The sequence below is a fragment of the Pezoporus occidentalis genome, unplaced genomic scaffold (assembly GCF_034315485.1).
Source record: "Pezoporus occidentalis ecotype Australia unplaced genomic scaffold, CSIRO_AGI_Poc_V1 ctg39, whole genome shotgun sequence".
Classification (NCBI taxonomy): Eukaryota; Metazoa; Chordata; class Aves; order Psittaciformes; family Psittacidae; genus Pezoporus; species Pezoporus occidentalis.
Window position 1 is genome coordinate 3,676,968 of NW_026915713.1, and position 16,816 is coordinate 3,693,783.

A 16,816-nucleotide genomic window follows, 5' to 3' on the forward strand; every position below is an offset into this window, starting at 1 on the left:
GCATTAAGAGAATGAATTCAAAGCAATGTTTCTTTCTCTTTCCTGAAGGAACTCTTCATTTGAAAAGGATCAGATTCATAAACTTCTTAAAGATCCAGTACACCAAAAATGCTTTTGTTACTTCACTGGCTACATGAGATTTTTTTTCTCTTTTAAGTACTTTCTGGAAAGAAGACAAGAGTGAATACATTTTTCCAAGTGAAACTTTTTATTTGTGAAAGGGAAAGGAAAGTTTAGGGCAAAGCATATACACATATATATATATACACAATATACTGTTTCTGTAAGCCTGAAACTAAAAAACTTTAAGGAATCCCAGCTAAGCAAATGTGATCCTGGAGCATCAATGCTATGGAGCAGGCAGTCAAAGCAAAGGCTGGGTAGTTAGAATGAAGTTTGTTGCCTATTTTTACCAAGCTGCTTCCCATGTCTTTCTCAAGAGAACAGGAACTTTAGAGAACCAGAAGTTCCCTCCCCTTCTGCTGTCTGTTGGTTTTGGTTTTTCTAACTGGCAGTGCCAGTTTTCAACTATTCATGTGGTGAGCTTCAAAAAAAAACCCCAAAACAACAATAAGAAAGTTAAAAGGATTCAACTGTTATTACCCTGAATGCATATGCAGTTCAAATGTTAGACAATAAAGAGAAGTCAGTTGTGACATATAAATCCAAAAGCTGTGGGAGCCGATTTTTTGTCTTAATTAAATCCTATCACCTGACAGCATGTTTGGTGTTTTGTAGTATTAAGTGCATGTGCTTTTAATGACCTGTTCCTTCTATTCAGATGAAGAGAATACATTTTCCTTTTCTCTTCCTCACATTTTTTGTTTCTTATACAGCATCTTGTCGAGTAATCTTTTCACATACATTTAGAAGTGCAAAGCTTAATTGCACTGTTTTTGATAAGACCAGTAATATATAACAGAAACTATGAAAACCCATGTGGTCTAATATATGCCTAGTTGACATGCATAACTTAGAGAATGTTCCACTCTAGGAACAAAGTGTAAAATATTTTCATATAATATTGGAAATAGATGAAGATCATAGAATCATAGAACCATTTAGGCTGGAAAAGTTTAAGATAATTTAAGTTTAAGATAATTGAATCCAGCTATAAAGCTAGCGCTACCATGTGCACCACTAAACCATGTCCCTAAACACCACATCTACACATATTTTAAATACCTCCAGGGAGGGTGACTTCACCACTTCCCTGGGCAGCTTGTTCCAATACCTGATCACCCTTTCAGTGAAGATGTTTTTCCTAATATATGGTCTAAACCTCCCCTGGTGCAACTTGAGGCTGTTTCCTCTTGTTGTTGTAGAGAGGGATAAGGTCTTCCTTAGCATCCTTTTCTCCAGGTGAAACCCCAGTTCTGTCAGCCATTCCTCAAGTCTTGTGCTCCAGGCCCTTCACTAGCTTCATTGCCCTGCTTTGGACCAGCTCCAGCACCTCAATATCTTTCTTGCAGTGAGGGGCCCAGAACTGAACACAGGGTTCAAGGTGTGGCCTCACCAGTGCTGAGTACAGGGAGATGATCACTGCCCTGGATCTGCTGGCCACACCATTTCTGATACAAGCCAGGATGCCGTTGGCCTTCTTTGCTGCCTGGGCACAAGCTGGGTCATGTTCAGCCAGCTGCTGACCAACCCCCCCAGATCCTTTTCTGCAGAGTAGCTTTCCAGCACTCTTCCCCAAGCCTGGAGCATTACATGGGGTTGTTGTGGCCCAAGTGCAGGAGCTGGCACTTTGCCTTGGTGAACCTTATACCACTGTCCACAGCCCATCAGTCCAGCCTGTTCCAGATCCCTCTGCAGATCATTCTTATCCTTCAGCAGATCAATACTCCCAGCCAACTTTGTGTCATCTGCAAATTTACTGAGGGTGCACTCAATCCCCTTGTCCAGATTGCTAATGAACAGAACTGGCACCAATACTGAGCCCTGGGGAACGCCACCTGTGACTGGCCATCAGCTGGATTTAACTCCATTCCTCACTGCTCTTTGGGCTTGGCCGTCCAGCCAGTTTTTAGCCCAGTTTAGCTGTCCAAGCCTTGGGCAACTAGTTTCTCTGGGAGAATGTGGTGGGAAACAGTGCCAAAGACTTTACTAAAGTCTAGGTAGACAGCATCCACAGCCTTTTCCTCATCCACTAAGTAGGTCACCTTGTCATAGAAGGTTCTAAGTCAGGCTTTAACCCTTCTAATTTTCTTCCTACATAACCTTGTGACATCCTTGTAGTCCTCCTGAGTTGCCTGCTCCTTCTTCCAAAGGTCATAATCTCTCCTTTTTCTCCTGAGTTCCAGCCAAAGCTCCCTGTTCAGCGAGGTGTGTGTTCTTCCCCACCAGCTTGTCTTTCAGCGCATAGGGGTGGCCTGTTCTTGTGCCTTTAAAATTTTCTTCTTGAAGAATGTCCAGCCTTTCTGGACTCCTTTGTCCTTCAGGACTGCTTTCCAGGAGACTCTTTCAACAAGGATTCTAAACAGGCCTTTTAGAAGTCCAAGGTAGCATTTCTGCTGAACCCCCTCCTTACTTCTCTGAGAATCAAAACCAATCATTTCATTATCATTATGCCCGAGATGGCCTCCAACTATCACATCATGCAGAAGTCCTTTGTTTGCAAGCAACAGGTCCAGTGGATGCTTTCCCTAGTTGGCTCATTCGCCAGGAAGTTATCTTCCACACAGTCCAGGAACCTTCTGGTTAATGTTCTTTGTTAAGCCTTATAGCAGTTTCTAAAATATGAAGCATGCCTCTTTCTAAGGGGTACTATAGTGAAATTCAGATGACATGTCTGAGGACATTGTGCACTCTCAACTGTGAGAAGTGGTATAGAGTATGGAAAAAGAACAACTCAGTCCTAGGACAATGCTCATGAGTTTATGCACATCACGCCCCGCCCCTTGGAAGTTTTCATCTTATCCTCAGAAACCTCTGGGTAGTCCTGGTGAGACAACCACATCTTGGCAGGGAGAAAGGGTATTGTAATTCCTGAATTTCCGTTATTAAGATCCTGCAGTCTTTTTACTTTTCTATCCCCAAGAAAGCTGAAAGGAGTATGTGGTATAGTTAAACATGAGCTTAAGTGGTAAAAAAGGAGCTCTGATAGTCCTCTGCTCTAACCAGTGTGAAGTGCATCTCTTGGGTTTTTTAAAGAAAAAACTTGTGTTGCAGCACTGGGAAACAAACATACATTGGCCTGTCTCCTAGTTGTGAGAAACAGGAGGATGGAATAGATACAAATAAATTATCTTCTTTTAACTGCTTTTTGTAAAACAACTTGCTAGCATACTTTGCCTTGTTAGGATACTTCATACTGTAAGGTGTCCATTGGAATCTGTGGAAGGTTACTTCAAAACAGTTAATGTCACAATTACTGGTTCACAGTAAGTTCATTATGTAGTGATAGCTGAAATAATTTCCCATTTTTTAATATTTTTATTTTTCTTTTAATGATGAGTCACATATGTTTATGTAGCTCCAGGAAAATACAAGAACATAAATGTAAACCCCAGCCCCAAACCCTCTTCTCTCCTTATTAAAATTGCTCAGCTTTGGTAAACCCAATGGCAGAGTGGAGTTTTTATGACCATTTTTAGGCAGGAAATTTTTGCAGTAACAGAATTTTCTTCTAACAGTATGAAGCCATCTATCTAGTGTGAAACTAAGTGCAGTTATCTACTGTGTCTATGAAACACTTGAACTTGAAACAATGGCTTTTGTATGGAGTAATTTCAAATGTGAAGGTATTCAAGATATACTTTTCTCACTGAAATACTGCATTTTTTCACAGTACCCTGTATCTTGAGCCAGTCTTCCTCAGCACAAAAATATAAAAATTAATTTGAATTTATCCATTGTTTTTCCTCAAAACCAGTTGCGTTTTTTACCCCTACTTGTATATTTTTTTTGGCTTTTACAAAGAAAGCAAGAAACAGGCTTCCAGTTTTCAGCTTTAATTTATTAATGGTCAGTTTTCTCTTATTTATTCCTGTGCCAGCATTGTTTTTCCCTCTCTACTATTGAGCTGTTCATATTTTATGAGGAAGAGTCACGTCCCTTTTAGCCTTTGTTTTACTATGTTAAATAGGCCAATTTCTTTTTCACATGGTAGGTTTACTCTTTCCCTGTTCATCTTAAACTACAATTTACTTCATTATATGTATTTTTAAAATCTTACTGAGAACCCCTAGGATTTATAGTTTTTTTCAAGCTTATGGCACACCAGGAATGGATTGTTTTCCTTCTTAATGTTCTTATATGCTAATGTCTTATTTATTGTTGTGTAAGAATATGGGAAACTAATGTGAAACAATGATTCATGCAGATGCTCCCAGATATTCCTAATCTAATTAAACTAAAGGTTATCACATCTCTTAGCAGGCTGCATTGTCCTCAATTTACCTGCAATGTTTTTTACCCCATTAGCTGTAGGAACTTGGTCTATTATATGTGCTCAAACTTACTGTCTAAACAGTAGCAAAAAATTCACCAGAGTAACTAATTCTCTCCATACTCTTCACACATCTCTAAAGCAAACTCTCTGAGCACAGTTAAACTAAAAAGTCATGCTTTTAATTGTCGGCTTGAGTGAAATACAGAGATTACAATGCCATGAGTATGACATGTTGCTCAGAATTAGATATGCCAATGTAATCACATATGAAGGGGAAACTGTGTAGTATGGCTTGCTAACAATTAAAAAAAAAATTCAAAATTTCCAAAAAGCTAATGATTATTTATAATTATTTATTATCATTATGATTTTTCTTGTGATAATTTACATGCCTTTTTTTTTTTTTTTGACTGCTTGACATTCACCTTGGTCTAATTTCCTGGTTGTGCAGAAGTGCTCAGAGGTTGAAAGAACCTATAACAGATATTTACCCAAAGCTATATCCATATTTTGTGCACGCTTATTCAGAAATATTGTTTCAGAAATCTCAAAATCTACACAAATCCTTCTGTAATTAAGCCAGAAAATTTTTATACTTAGTTTGACTGGCTAAAGTTTATTTCTCTTTCTAATCTCTGAGATCTCAAATGATCTTTTGCCCTATGTTAACTATATAAAGATACTTGTTGCTTATATACTGAGGATTCTTGAAATAATGGATTTAAAAGTAGAAATAATCTGTGCTTTGGAGAGGCCTATTTAAAAATAATTTTTGTTTGTTTTGTTTCTCTTGCAGGCATAAAAGTATTTGACCTTGAACAGAAGGCACAGATACAGGTTGGGCAGAGAAGAGATTCAGAGCAGCCTTACGGAGAAGGATTTCGTGGTGCTGGTCAATGAGAAAATGAACATGGGCTGGCTTCAGTGTGCACTCACAGCCCAGAAAGCCAACCGTATCCTGGGCTGCATCAAAAGGAGCGTGAACCAGCAGGTCGAAGGAGGTGATCCTGACCCTGTAGTCTGCTCTTCTGAGACTTCTCTTGGAGTATTGTGTGCAGTTCTGGTGTCCTCAACATCAAAAGGGCATGGAACTGTTGGAACAAGTCCAGAGGAGGGCCACGAGGGTGATCGGGTGCTGGAGCACCTCCCGTATGAAGATAGGCTGAGAAAGTTGGGGCTGTTCAGCCTGGAGAAGAGAAGGCTGCGTGGAGACCTCATAGCAGCCTTCCAGTATCTGAAGGGGGCCTATAGGGATGCTGGGGAGGGACTCTTCATTAGAGACTGTAGTGACAGGACAAGGGGCAACAGGTTCAAACTTAAACAGGGGAAGTTTAGACTGGATATAAGGAAGAAGTTCTTTACTGTTAGGGTGGTGAGTCACTGGAATGCGTTGCCCAGGGAAGTTGTGAATGCCATCCCTGGCAGTGTTCAAGGCCAGGTTGGACAGGCCTTGGGTGACATGGTTTAGCGTAAGGTGTCCCTGCCCACAGCAGGGAGTTGGAACTAGATGATCTTAAGGTCCTTTCCAACCCTAACTATTCTATGATTCTATGATTCTGTGATAAAGGTTAACGTGAATGTAAGGTTTTATGATTGCTACTATGTGTGGATAAGCATAATTGGTTTCATGCTGCATTTGAGCATTAAGTCTAAATGTTGTAAACTAAGTAATATGGACATTTTAGCCTTAAGTACAGAAGGCAGGAAATAAGGCTATGTTCTCCAATATATAGAAAAGGAATCTCTAATGGCAGTATGATGGGTAATAATATAATGTAAGTTAATGTTACCTGATAGAGTGAGGCCTAAGATGCACATCAGGAAGTGCTGAATTCGGGGAGGTAGATTAAAAGTTTGTGTCAGAGTTTTATAGTTTAGAGATAAAAATAAGATATTTAGGGAAAGAAGGAATTGTTGTTTTGGGAAGAGATCTGTGACATCTGTCCTTTATTGTGCAGCAATACTAGAAAGCATGTAATCTCAGAGCTTACAGGAGCTGCTAAAACTCTGTCTTTATCTGAAAGTTTATTTGACAACCTGTAATAAGGAGAGCTAAATTTATATTTTGTTATTTTACTATGCAAACATGCTGTACAGGATAAATACATCCATCTTTCATAATTTTAATGTGGTTGTTTAAAGGGAGACATCAAACTGGGAAGCAAGTATTTAATGGGCCTGCTTTTATCAGTGCGTTTTATCTAATAGTTTACCATAATTTATATGACATTATGTGTCAGTAATTGGCATGGTATTTTAAAGAAAGGCTACATCTGGCATAGGCTGTACTGAATATTGGATTTTGATGTCAAGAAAGATGCAATAAACCAGAGAAAACTTAAGAGAGCCTTTCCCCCTTCTAATAAATCCAGACAGAGAGTCCTGTTTCTGTTCCAGTGACATCAGAGCACTGGATTGATACCAAGTAATTCTAAAAGATGCCTTTAAGAAACATCCACTCTCTGCAGACACAAGATGCAAGAATACAACTTATAAGAATACAACAAATCAAAGAAATAAGCAATTAAGCATTTTCCCACAAACTAGAATCAGAGCAGCTTATGTTATTTGATTTATGGGCATGAATTGAAATTTTCTGCAAAAGAAGCCATTGTGTCTGATTTTACAAGCTAACGAGCAGCATGTGACTGTTTCTTTTATTTCTTAAGGGATATAAAAAGTCTCATTTAAAATACTTTGTTTATAGCATGTCACATTTCATTCCATATGTGCTTGTGCTGGGCTGTATCATATCACATTGACTTTTAACTGCAACGTAAACCAGAGCATGACAATAGGCTAATATCTACCAATTTCTCCCTTTAGTTATGTGCTTTTCTGCCAGATGTTAAGTGTTAATTTAATTTCATCTATGTCAGGAGGACACTTTTGGGTGTGTTTGTTAAAAGAAGCTGTATTCACACAGCTTCTGCTGTCTTCAACATAAGGACTGAGACAGGTATCAGCTCTAGGGCTCATGAGCATTCTCTGCGGGAACTTCTCAACCCCTCATTTTCACATGGAGTTTGCTTCATAACCCATTTTAACCAAATGAGGTGGGTTACTGTCGTGGTTTAAACCCAGTCAGGTAACTCGTTCGCTCACTTCCCCCCCCTGCCCTCCCCCTGCTTAGAACGAAAAGAATGACGGGTTTAAGAACAGTTTAGTAACTAAGGTATAACACAAATCACTACTGCTACCACCAATGATAATAATGATAAAGGAAATAACAAGGGAAGAGAATACATCATCTCACCACCAGCCAACCGATAACTCGCCCCCCCCAGCCTGACCAAGCTCCGACCGATACCTCCTCCAACCCTGCCGACTCCCAGCCCTTCCGGCTGCCTCCCAGTTACCTCCTGGGCATGACGTGCTGTGGTATGGAATACCTCTTTGGTCAGTTTGGGTCAGGTGTCCTGTCTCTGCTTGGCGCAGAGCATGAGGCTCACAAAGTCCTTGGCCAAACCAAAACATCGCTTGTTATCAGCTCTGTTCCCGAGCTGAAAGTCAAAACACTGCACTGCACCAGCTACCAAGAAGGGGAAAAATGACTGCTACTGCTGAACCCAGGACAGTTACCAAAGCCCTGCTGCTTAAACTGATTAATTTGATTTTCTTGAAATACTTTATAGGGCTTTCAAAAATGCGGTGCAGCTGGAAATGGTCATTTCCCAAAGGGAAACAGGGACACAGCTGCTTCGGGAAGGTAGTGTGCTAATGCAGCTGTAGACTGTGGAGGAGGAAGGTATCTAAGAGATTGTGAATGCCCATTAGGTGCGCAAGTGCTTCAGAAATCCTGTCACGTGCATGTTTACATAAAGTAACACAATTAAACATTTGTGTTCTGATTCACATAGTCCCTGCAATGAAAATATGGTTAGATGTTTAAATATTCTTGTGAAGAACCATGAAGGTTCCTTGATAGACAAAATAAGTTAAAGAAAGCACCATTGTCCAGAAGTCTATGATGTTTTCCACAGTCCAGCATATAAAGTGATAACACAGTACAAGCATTAATGGTTTTAAAAATTTTCTTTAAACTTTTTTTTTTCATTTTAATAGGGGAAGATAAACCCCTTAAACCTGAAGGCAGTAGCCAGTAGGTGCAAAACTTGTCCTTAACCACTTTTTTTTTGTTTGTTTTTTGTTATTATTCAACTGTCTGTTTCAGGAGGGGTGGGGAGAGCTTGTCATTTTTTGAAAAAGTGTTTGTGTGTGTGTGTGTGTGTGTGTGTAAAAATTTTTATTACCATGGGCCCTGTTCCCCATTTCACAATAAGATATTCTTTGTGCATAACAACTCCATGGACATGCTTTTGAAATTGCGATGATCTGACAGCAAAAACTAACCTGAGTCGACTGCATTTAAAATCCACTTTGGAATGCGGAAGTTATCACCAGTGTAAGGGGATTCCTATATCACTTGAGACATCCATTCACGGTTTCACACTGGTAGATGGCTTGCCTCACTTTTTTTCTGTCCCCATAAAATGTCTGTGCTGATTTGCTGTTCAAAAGAAACCACACTATTAGGATTCTTTTCAGCTTGTCTTTATTTTTAGTTTTAGACTCATGCCTTGTAACACAGAAAAACGAATTCCAGACATTAATTTTGTACACACGTTTTTCTTATTTTCCATTCGTATTTCCTCTTTCTGGTAATAACCAGTTTTTCTTTTTAGAGGTTCATCAGTTCACAGGAGTTTTTAAGTTGTTAAAGACAGGATGATACTTAGAAAGTTTATATATGAGGATGTTTTCTTCCCTATAGGGTCATACTGATCTTGTGCAAATAGTCCCCCAAATGGCTGTCACTATTATTGTAAGAGTATTAAGAATGACGACAACCATATTTCTAGGCTGCATTATTATAATTTTGAAGGATTATCATCCCATAATAAATGTGGCTCACCAATACAGCTACCATGAAGACCAAAAATGATCTTACATGATGCTGCACAGTCTTGCAAAACATAGGGTCTGGGTTCTATTTTGATCCTCCTTTCAAAATTAAATAAATTTGTAAAAAAAATACTTTCAAGTTTTCCTCTATCTCTGGCACACTCATAATACTATATTTCTTATCAAATTTGGGGGGATCATAATTAAATTAGCATTAAAAAAGAGTCATTCCTGCATAACTCGAGACAACCCCAGAATGCTTACTATTTTTCCTAGCCTAAAAAGTTCACTGAATTCTTCCCATTCCAGCTTCTTCCAAACAAGAATGGAATTAACAAAAAATGTCCAAAGAACTGAGAATGTCAAGCTGTGAGTAGCTGAATAAAGCTTTCTTGAAATGAGACAAATGAGCTTAAATGTCATTGAAACATATGGTGAAACAGTTTTCATGATGCGCCTAATTCCAAATTCATTTGGAATGGGTTCCAGAGCTGTTCCACTGACTTCATTGGGTTTTCATAGGCCCTATAAAAGGTGTTTAAAAAATGCTTTTAAAATCAATGAAAACTAGTGGGGCTCCTTTCCAAAGTGTTTGCACTTAGCTTGTCCAAGAAAGGTAATTTATACTCGATTTGACGCCCAGTTTCACACATTAAGTTATTCCTACAAACATTCTGGGTTAAACCTTTAGCTGGAATGTATCAGTGTAAATCCATTAAGGTCTATATGTCTGTGACAATTTACAGCTGGACCATGCTTTTGGAACCCATGTTCTAAATCTTTGGAAATTTTCTCATCATGCCTCACTGCATTTTTCTTGTTTGTTTTTTCAAGTATCGGTTGAAGCAAAACACCATTTACAGGAAAAGAAAACAGACTGAACTGAACTCCTTTCTATATGTGAAGAAAGACAATGGAAGCTACTTGAGAGGCACTGCATATGGAAAAAATTTTCAGGAGAAATCTGGATATCAAATTTTCGCCAGTAAAATTCTTCTTCCATGTGAGGGAGATTGTTAACAACCTTGAGGCAGCAGCCTTTTTTGTGTATACTTTGACAAAAATATCAGCTTCACCCCTCTGATTAGTTTCACCAAGACAGATCTCTGACAGCATCGGAGTCAGTCAGCAGTCTGTGAATCTCACATGAATATCAAATTATTCCAATGAGAGATAAAATTGTTGTGGTGCAGAACACAACTCTGCTTGTCTCAAGCAGGTGGGTTTTGTTTGTTTGTTTTTTTGTTTTTTGTTTTTTTTTTTTGTTTTTTGTTTTTTTTTAGCACAGCATCAATCAAAACATTGGCATACTATAAAAAAATAAACATTCCATTTCTCTTTTCCAATTTAAAAATATGTCTAGACAAGCACTCAAAGCAGATCGTAACTTTGGGAAGCCAATCCTTAACGTCTTAGAAGTTGTCTCATAAATACACATCTGCTTCATTCTTTACAAGCTAAGAAGCAAAGGAATAGTAAAGAGATCATCAGTTTGAAATTAAAAAAGTCCTGTTATTTAAAAAATTCTTTGTTATTTAAAGTTCAAGTGCTAAAGTTGGCTCAAATAGAAAGCATATTGCTATTGCTTATTACAGATTCATATAAAATATGGAAGAGGGATGGGGATGGTATAGTTATGTGATTCATCACGTCTGCTGATGTCACCAAATTAGATGAGGTTTGGCAGAAAGTGCTTTGTGTTCAATAAGTACCAGATTTGGAGTTAATTCAACAGGAAGATGCAAGTCTACAAAATCAATGTTCTGCAGGTATGCATGATAAATTGCCTTTAGCATTAGAAGTTTAAAAGGCATTTGGTGAAAATTCACTTAGATACAGGTTCAGAAAACTTGTGACCAAATTGTACATGTTTGACTATCACTCAGTCAAAGAGCTGATTGACTTCTTTTGATAAATGTGTATAAATATATTTTGTCTCCTACTGGCTTAATGCTAAGTACGTAAAGTAGATCACTTTTGAGTTAATTATTTGCAGACCTGTAGTTTTCTGATTGGAATAAAATATTACAGCAATCTAATTTCCGTGTGTTTTAAGCCACAAAGAATGTAACTATGACACCGATAAGTGTTTTTGTTAAAGCAATTTCTTAAACAACATGGAGAAATTGTAAGAATTGGGAAGTATTTGTATTTCAGTGAATTATTTGCAATCCTATGGATTATTTGCAGGTGAGAAATCACACAGAAAAGAACTTTATAAGCATACAAAATATTTTAAAAAGTACTTCAATAAAAAAACACATTTGTTGGGAATCACAGCATGTGTAGATGCCCCCTGTCACTCTGCACAATGACCCTTCTCATTCATTCAGAGCTGTTTACTCCTATACCCACTGTTCCAAGAATGGTATCTGCTTTTCCCTCCACAAGTGAAGAAATCCTGTAGGGTAGGTAAGCCGCCTAGCATTAGATATTGTACTTCGTGGCATATTAGTCCTTCACAGGGAAGACAGAAATTGGTAGGGAAAGTGCAGAGTGCACACACATTAAAAAAAAAAAAAAAGCAAACAACAGAGGTTTTCTAACTATATGGCAGACCTAAAGGGATCTTAACTGCCCCATCAACAATGGGCAAAGAGTCACCACCTCCCATGCAAAGTGACAGGATCACAGTAACCCGTCAGGCCAGCAACAACAAGCTTACAGTGCATGTGAGATAAGGTAGCAGTGCAGACTCACAGTATTATGGTAGATGATGTTATCCAAGCAGGCTCCTAATATGTTAGGCATTTTCAGAAGCTTGAGTAGGCTTAAGACAAGTGGTATAATTGGGCCTTAGAGTACTGTGTTTTCCAATCAGTAAATTTGTTTCTAGATTGCTTTCCAAACACAGAAACTTTCATTAGTACTGCGACTGCTTCTGTTTACAAAAATGTGATCTATACCTCCTAAGCTCACCATTGTCAAGCAGGGTAAAAGTTTCTGCAATGGTCTCTCTTTCCTCAGTTCCCTTGAAATAGTATTATTATAATTGAGTTGCCTTTGTTAACCTCCAAACACTGCATACTGAGTCAGACAATACACTTCAGTGTGTCCTGACTCACATATCTGATCAAAACTTTCATTTCCAAGGTGCCTCTGCTGAAATCACAAATTACTGCTAGTTCAATCCTTATTGTTAAATACAGTTCTGAAATAAAACTGACCTGTAGCCACTTCTAATCTGCAGGTTTTTTTACCTTGGAAAAAACTTTTCTCCTTTTTACAGTTGCTCCCTATGTTGTTTAAAACGGCTCTGAGCCACTAAATGAGGAGAGAAAATCACAAAACACTGAAGAGAGAGGAAATGGCAGAAAATATAAGCTCTGGAAAGTTTCTGGAAGCAAATCTGGGAATTCATAAAGGGGTGTGAAGCAGGTGAAGTACTGAAGAAAAATGTGGTGGTTCTTTTTTTTGTTTGTTTGGTTTGTTGGTTTTGGGGTTCTGTATTTTTTTGTTGTATTTCCTCCCTTACCATGTTTCCAGCATGAATCCTGTTTATGCAGAAGGCATCTCATAGGTAGATGTAGGAAATTGCTCCTCCTTACTGCCTAGCTTTCCAGGAACTTAGACTGTGACTTCCTGGAATTCAAATTTGACAGGGCAAGATAATTTTACGTGTAAATATACAATGAATCAAGGTGTGTTGCAGAGTTCCATAGTGAGTTGAGATGTCCATACCAATGCAGCTGTTGTCAGTCAGCCCCATGGACCTGATTGGCAACCTGCCAGCTCCTTTACGCACTTGCGAAGTTGCACTAACAAAAATACCTTCCCATATCCAGCAACGCAAACACTTGCACCCACACTTGACCTGCTATTCAACACCACTAGTAAACAAGTGGGAGATCTGGCGTTCAAACAGTCACTAAGATAATCCACGTACATAATGCCACACGTTTGCGCAGGTGTTGGAGTCAGTCAAATCTGCAGTCATATGCACATGAAGAAACAGTTTTGTACAAACGTAGCTTCAAAGGCCAAGAAAAGACTTGGGTTCAGATATAGTCCCTACTACTTCAGCGCTAACATAATTTCATTTACTTACATAAACTTAATTGATGGCATAGTCTGGGAATAGAAAGATGTAAAACAATTGCAAAATATTTTAAAAGGTCTTATAATGCATGCTGGCTAGGAACAGTAATGTGCATTTTGTATTACAAAGCAGTCTGCTTTGTATACACTTTCAGACTAAATAAATTCATATATTCATTATATGTACTTATAACAGCACACTTAAAAAATGAACAAAATCACTCTGAAGCTGAGGCAAGTCAAGATACTACTCAACTTGTACAGCTTTACCTAGTATGGACTCCTTTATGAATGCTGGTTAATGAGTATGTTTTCTTAACTCTACTTAGTAACAAGCAATACTGTTTATAGTTCTAACATTTTGGTCTACAGATGAACCTTCTTGAAAGAAAATAATGTTTTTCAGCACCATATACAAGCTCTCAGAACAAGTCAGTTTTCAAAAGGAATTGCAGTTCAGTCACACATGCATCTTATCATAAATACCACCCCCCCCAAACCCAAACTCTGCATCTAAATAGTTTTGCATTTCTTTAGCAAATGGAGGTGAGGATCCAGATGAAAATGGAATGCAGATCTTGATAACAGTGTCATAGTTTTCATTTATCTCTACTTCAAAAAGTTTTCCCTGCATTTATGTAACCAGCAATCAGGTACTAGCTCATGTGGTAGGTGTACTCCTGACAAACCAAATGACCCAAAAAATATTCTCCCACTTCATGTTCAATTTCAGTGTAGATGCAGTGATTCTGAGGAAAAGAGCAGCTTTCCCACTAGAAAGGGAACTATCCCACTATAAGTGGTCACCTCACACACTTAGCTGTGTATTTGGAAAGATGTGTGTGAATGTGTGTATGCGTTTCACATGTACATGTATTTGCTCCTATGAAAAGCTGCTAGAAGCTTCCCCTGTGTTCAGTAGATCCAGTGCCAACCAGCTCCAAGAGAGACCTGCTGCGGGCCAAATATACACAGAGAAATGGAAAAACTGGAGGGACTGGGAAACAAACGAGAGGACAGGGGGACTGGCAAACTGTTTGTTGCCTGCTTGGTACTGTGCAGCTTGTAAGTAACAAGAAAGAAAAGAATGAGAAACCTAGATGTTGGGAAGAGGCAAGTCTACATGACTGAACTGACTATAAAAAAAGACACCAACAACTTTTTAATGAACTTGCTTTTACTATAATAGGGGACTTATATCACTAAATAAAGTGAAAAGATCCTGCTTCTTTGCTCAGTAGTTAAGGAGTGATAACAGGAAGATACAGTTTTAGAGTTAATTTTAATGAAGTAGCAAGGCCTTTATAGAATAGAAACTAATGAGAAATATCCTCAGATATAAAGAATAGCGCATTTAAATTAAATTAATGTATAAACAAAAGTAGGTCTATGATAAAGATTATTTTCATTACTTCAAAGGGTACATTTCAAGAAATTAAAGTAATAATTAGGTAAGATGCAGGAGAATTTAGGGACAACTGCATAGGACAAATTCAGTAGATTCCTTTATAGAAAAGATAGACACATACATGCAAAAAATTTGTAAGTTTTCTACAAATTGAGAAAAATCTTTTAAGAGAAGTCTCATCCTCACAACAACATAAAAAAAAAAAAATCATTTGGGGATAAGAGAAGACTCAGCACAGAGGAAATGCAACAACAAAAAAAGTTGTTGAATAGAACATCAAAATCAATGTACAAAATTCCTTGTCCATAAACGAAAGGGAAAAAGCACAAGTGAGGACATGCTTACAATGAGGCTGATTCTGAGATCAAGGCTAATTTATAGATGGCCTCTTGTACTTTGCCTTCAGTTTCAAAAAGAGCAAATGTAATTAATGCAAGGGTTCCCTTCAAATAAATAAGCAAAACTACATCAAAAGCATCTCTTTTGTACTTCAACCATCTACCCAAATCCGGGCAAGCCACTTTCTCAACACACAGAAGGACTGTGACTATCTAGTATAGGTTTCTGTGTGACAAATCAGGTCATGAAGACTCAGTGTAAATGATCTGAAAATCCTTCAGCTAGGTCTCTGAATGAGGAGCGAATTGTATTGCAGATAACGTTCAGAGGACTGAAGAAAGCAAGTTTGTGTCTTATTGGTAAAAAGGAAGAAGACCTGAGGATTACAGCACAGTTAGCCTAATGACAGTAACTAGCAAGACACTGAAACAGGTAATTAAATAATCAATTTGTAAATGCTTAAAGATTAGAGGAAACAGCAGATACAAATTTGTCAAGAGCATATCATGTTAGATTAGATTAATTTCCTCCTTTTAAATGTAGGGACCAATCATATGAAGAAGTTAGGGACAAGAGATATCTTGATTGTCTAGGCTTTTGACACTACCTTTTGATATCCTATGAGGAAATTTTAAACATATGACTTATAATAAATTATTACAAGATATATGTAAAGCTGATCTAAGAAAGTACTTAAAAATAGTAATCAGCTATTCAAGGTAAACTGGAAAGAGATCTAGAAAGAGGATGAAGTGCAGTGCATGTATGAAAGTAGTCTTGTGGAGACCAATGTGATATGAACACTTTGTTATAATTCAACAACAAATTTTGGCAATAGGGAAAGTGCTGGAATATTTTGTTTCATCACTTTCTAGATTAAACATTCTCCTTAGAAAATGCTTAAATACTTGCATTAACATTTTCTAAAATGACTTCCACTTTTGAAAAATTAGTATATATGTCCTACAAGATTATAAACCATTAAAGACTCTAAACCAAAACAATTTATGTCATGTTGCATTTGTATCATTCAAATAAAAATATTTTTCCTGGTACTTTAAAACATAAGTAAATTGAGGAGGATTGAAATGCTGTTATAACAAGACTGATGACCTGTTGGTCAAGAAAAGCAGTAGAAATAATCAGCTTAATTTTTAGTCAGCAAGAGTAGGATTAAATTATAAACAGGCCTTTGTACCTGTACAGAGAGCTAAGCACTGGAACAAGACAGCTAAAAATGTCATTGGTGTTTTCTGTAGGATAGATCACAAACCATACAGTCTGTCATTTTGTCTGAGTGAAAGCATGAACTTCATGACCTCTTGAAGTGATCTTACCCGATCTTGTCTCCCTGCTTAGTCTTTAGCTTCCTTGACAGTGAATGCAGTGATGTAAAGTGTTATACTCACCATTCCCTTCAGGGATATCAGGGCTGAAGGTAGTACTCATGATATTGAGCGTAAATCTTTTGGGTCAAGATCATAATTTTTATTTCAGTTGCTACTGAAATAGAGCTATAGATATCTGCTGCAATATGAAAGTTTAAAATTAATCAAACCCTGATAATTACAGAGATGGAAAGGTCTAATGTGGGTCTCTTGACAGGGAATAAAGCAAAAAAAACAAGATCCTGAGAGACCTTGTGCAGTTAGATGATAAAGAATTTGTTTGATCAACGGTGCTGAGTCTCTCTGTGTACACGAACAGTGCCTTCTGTAAACATCCATAGC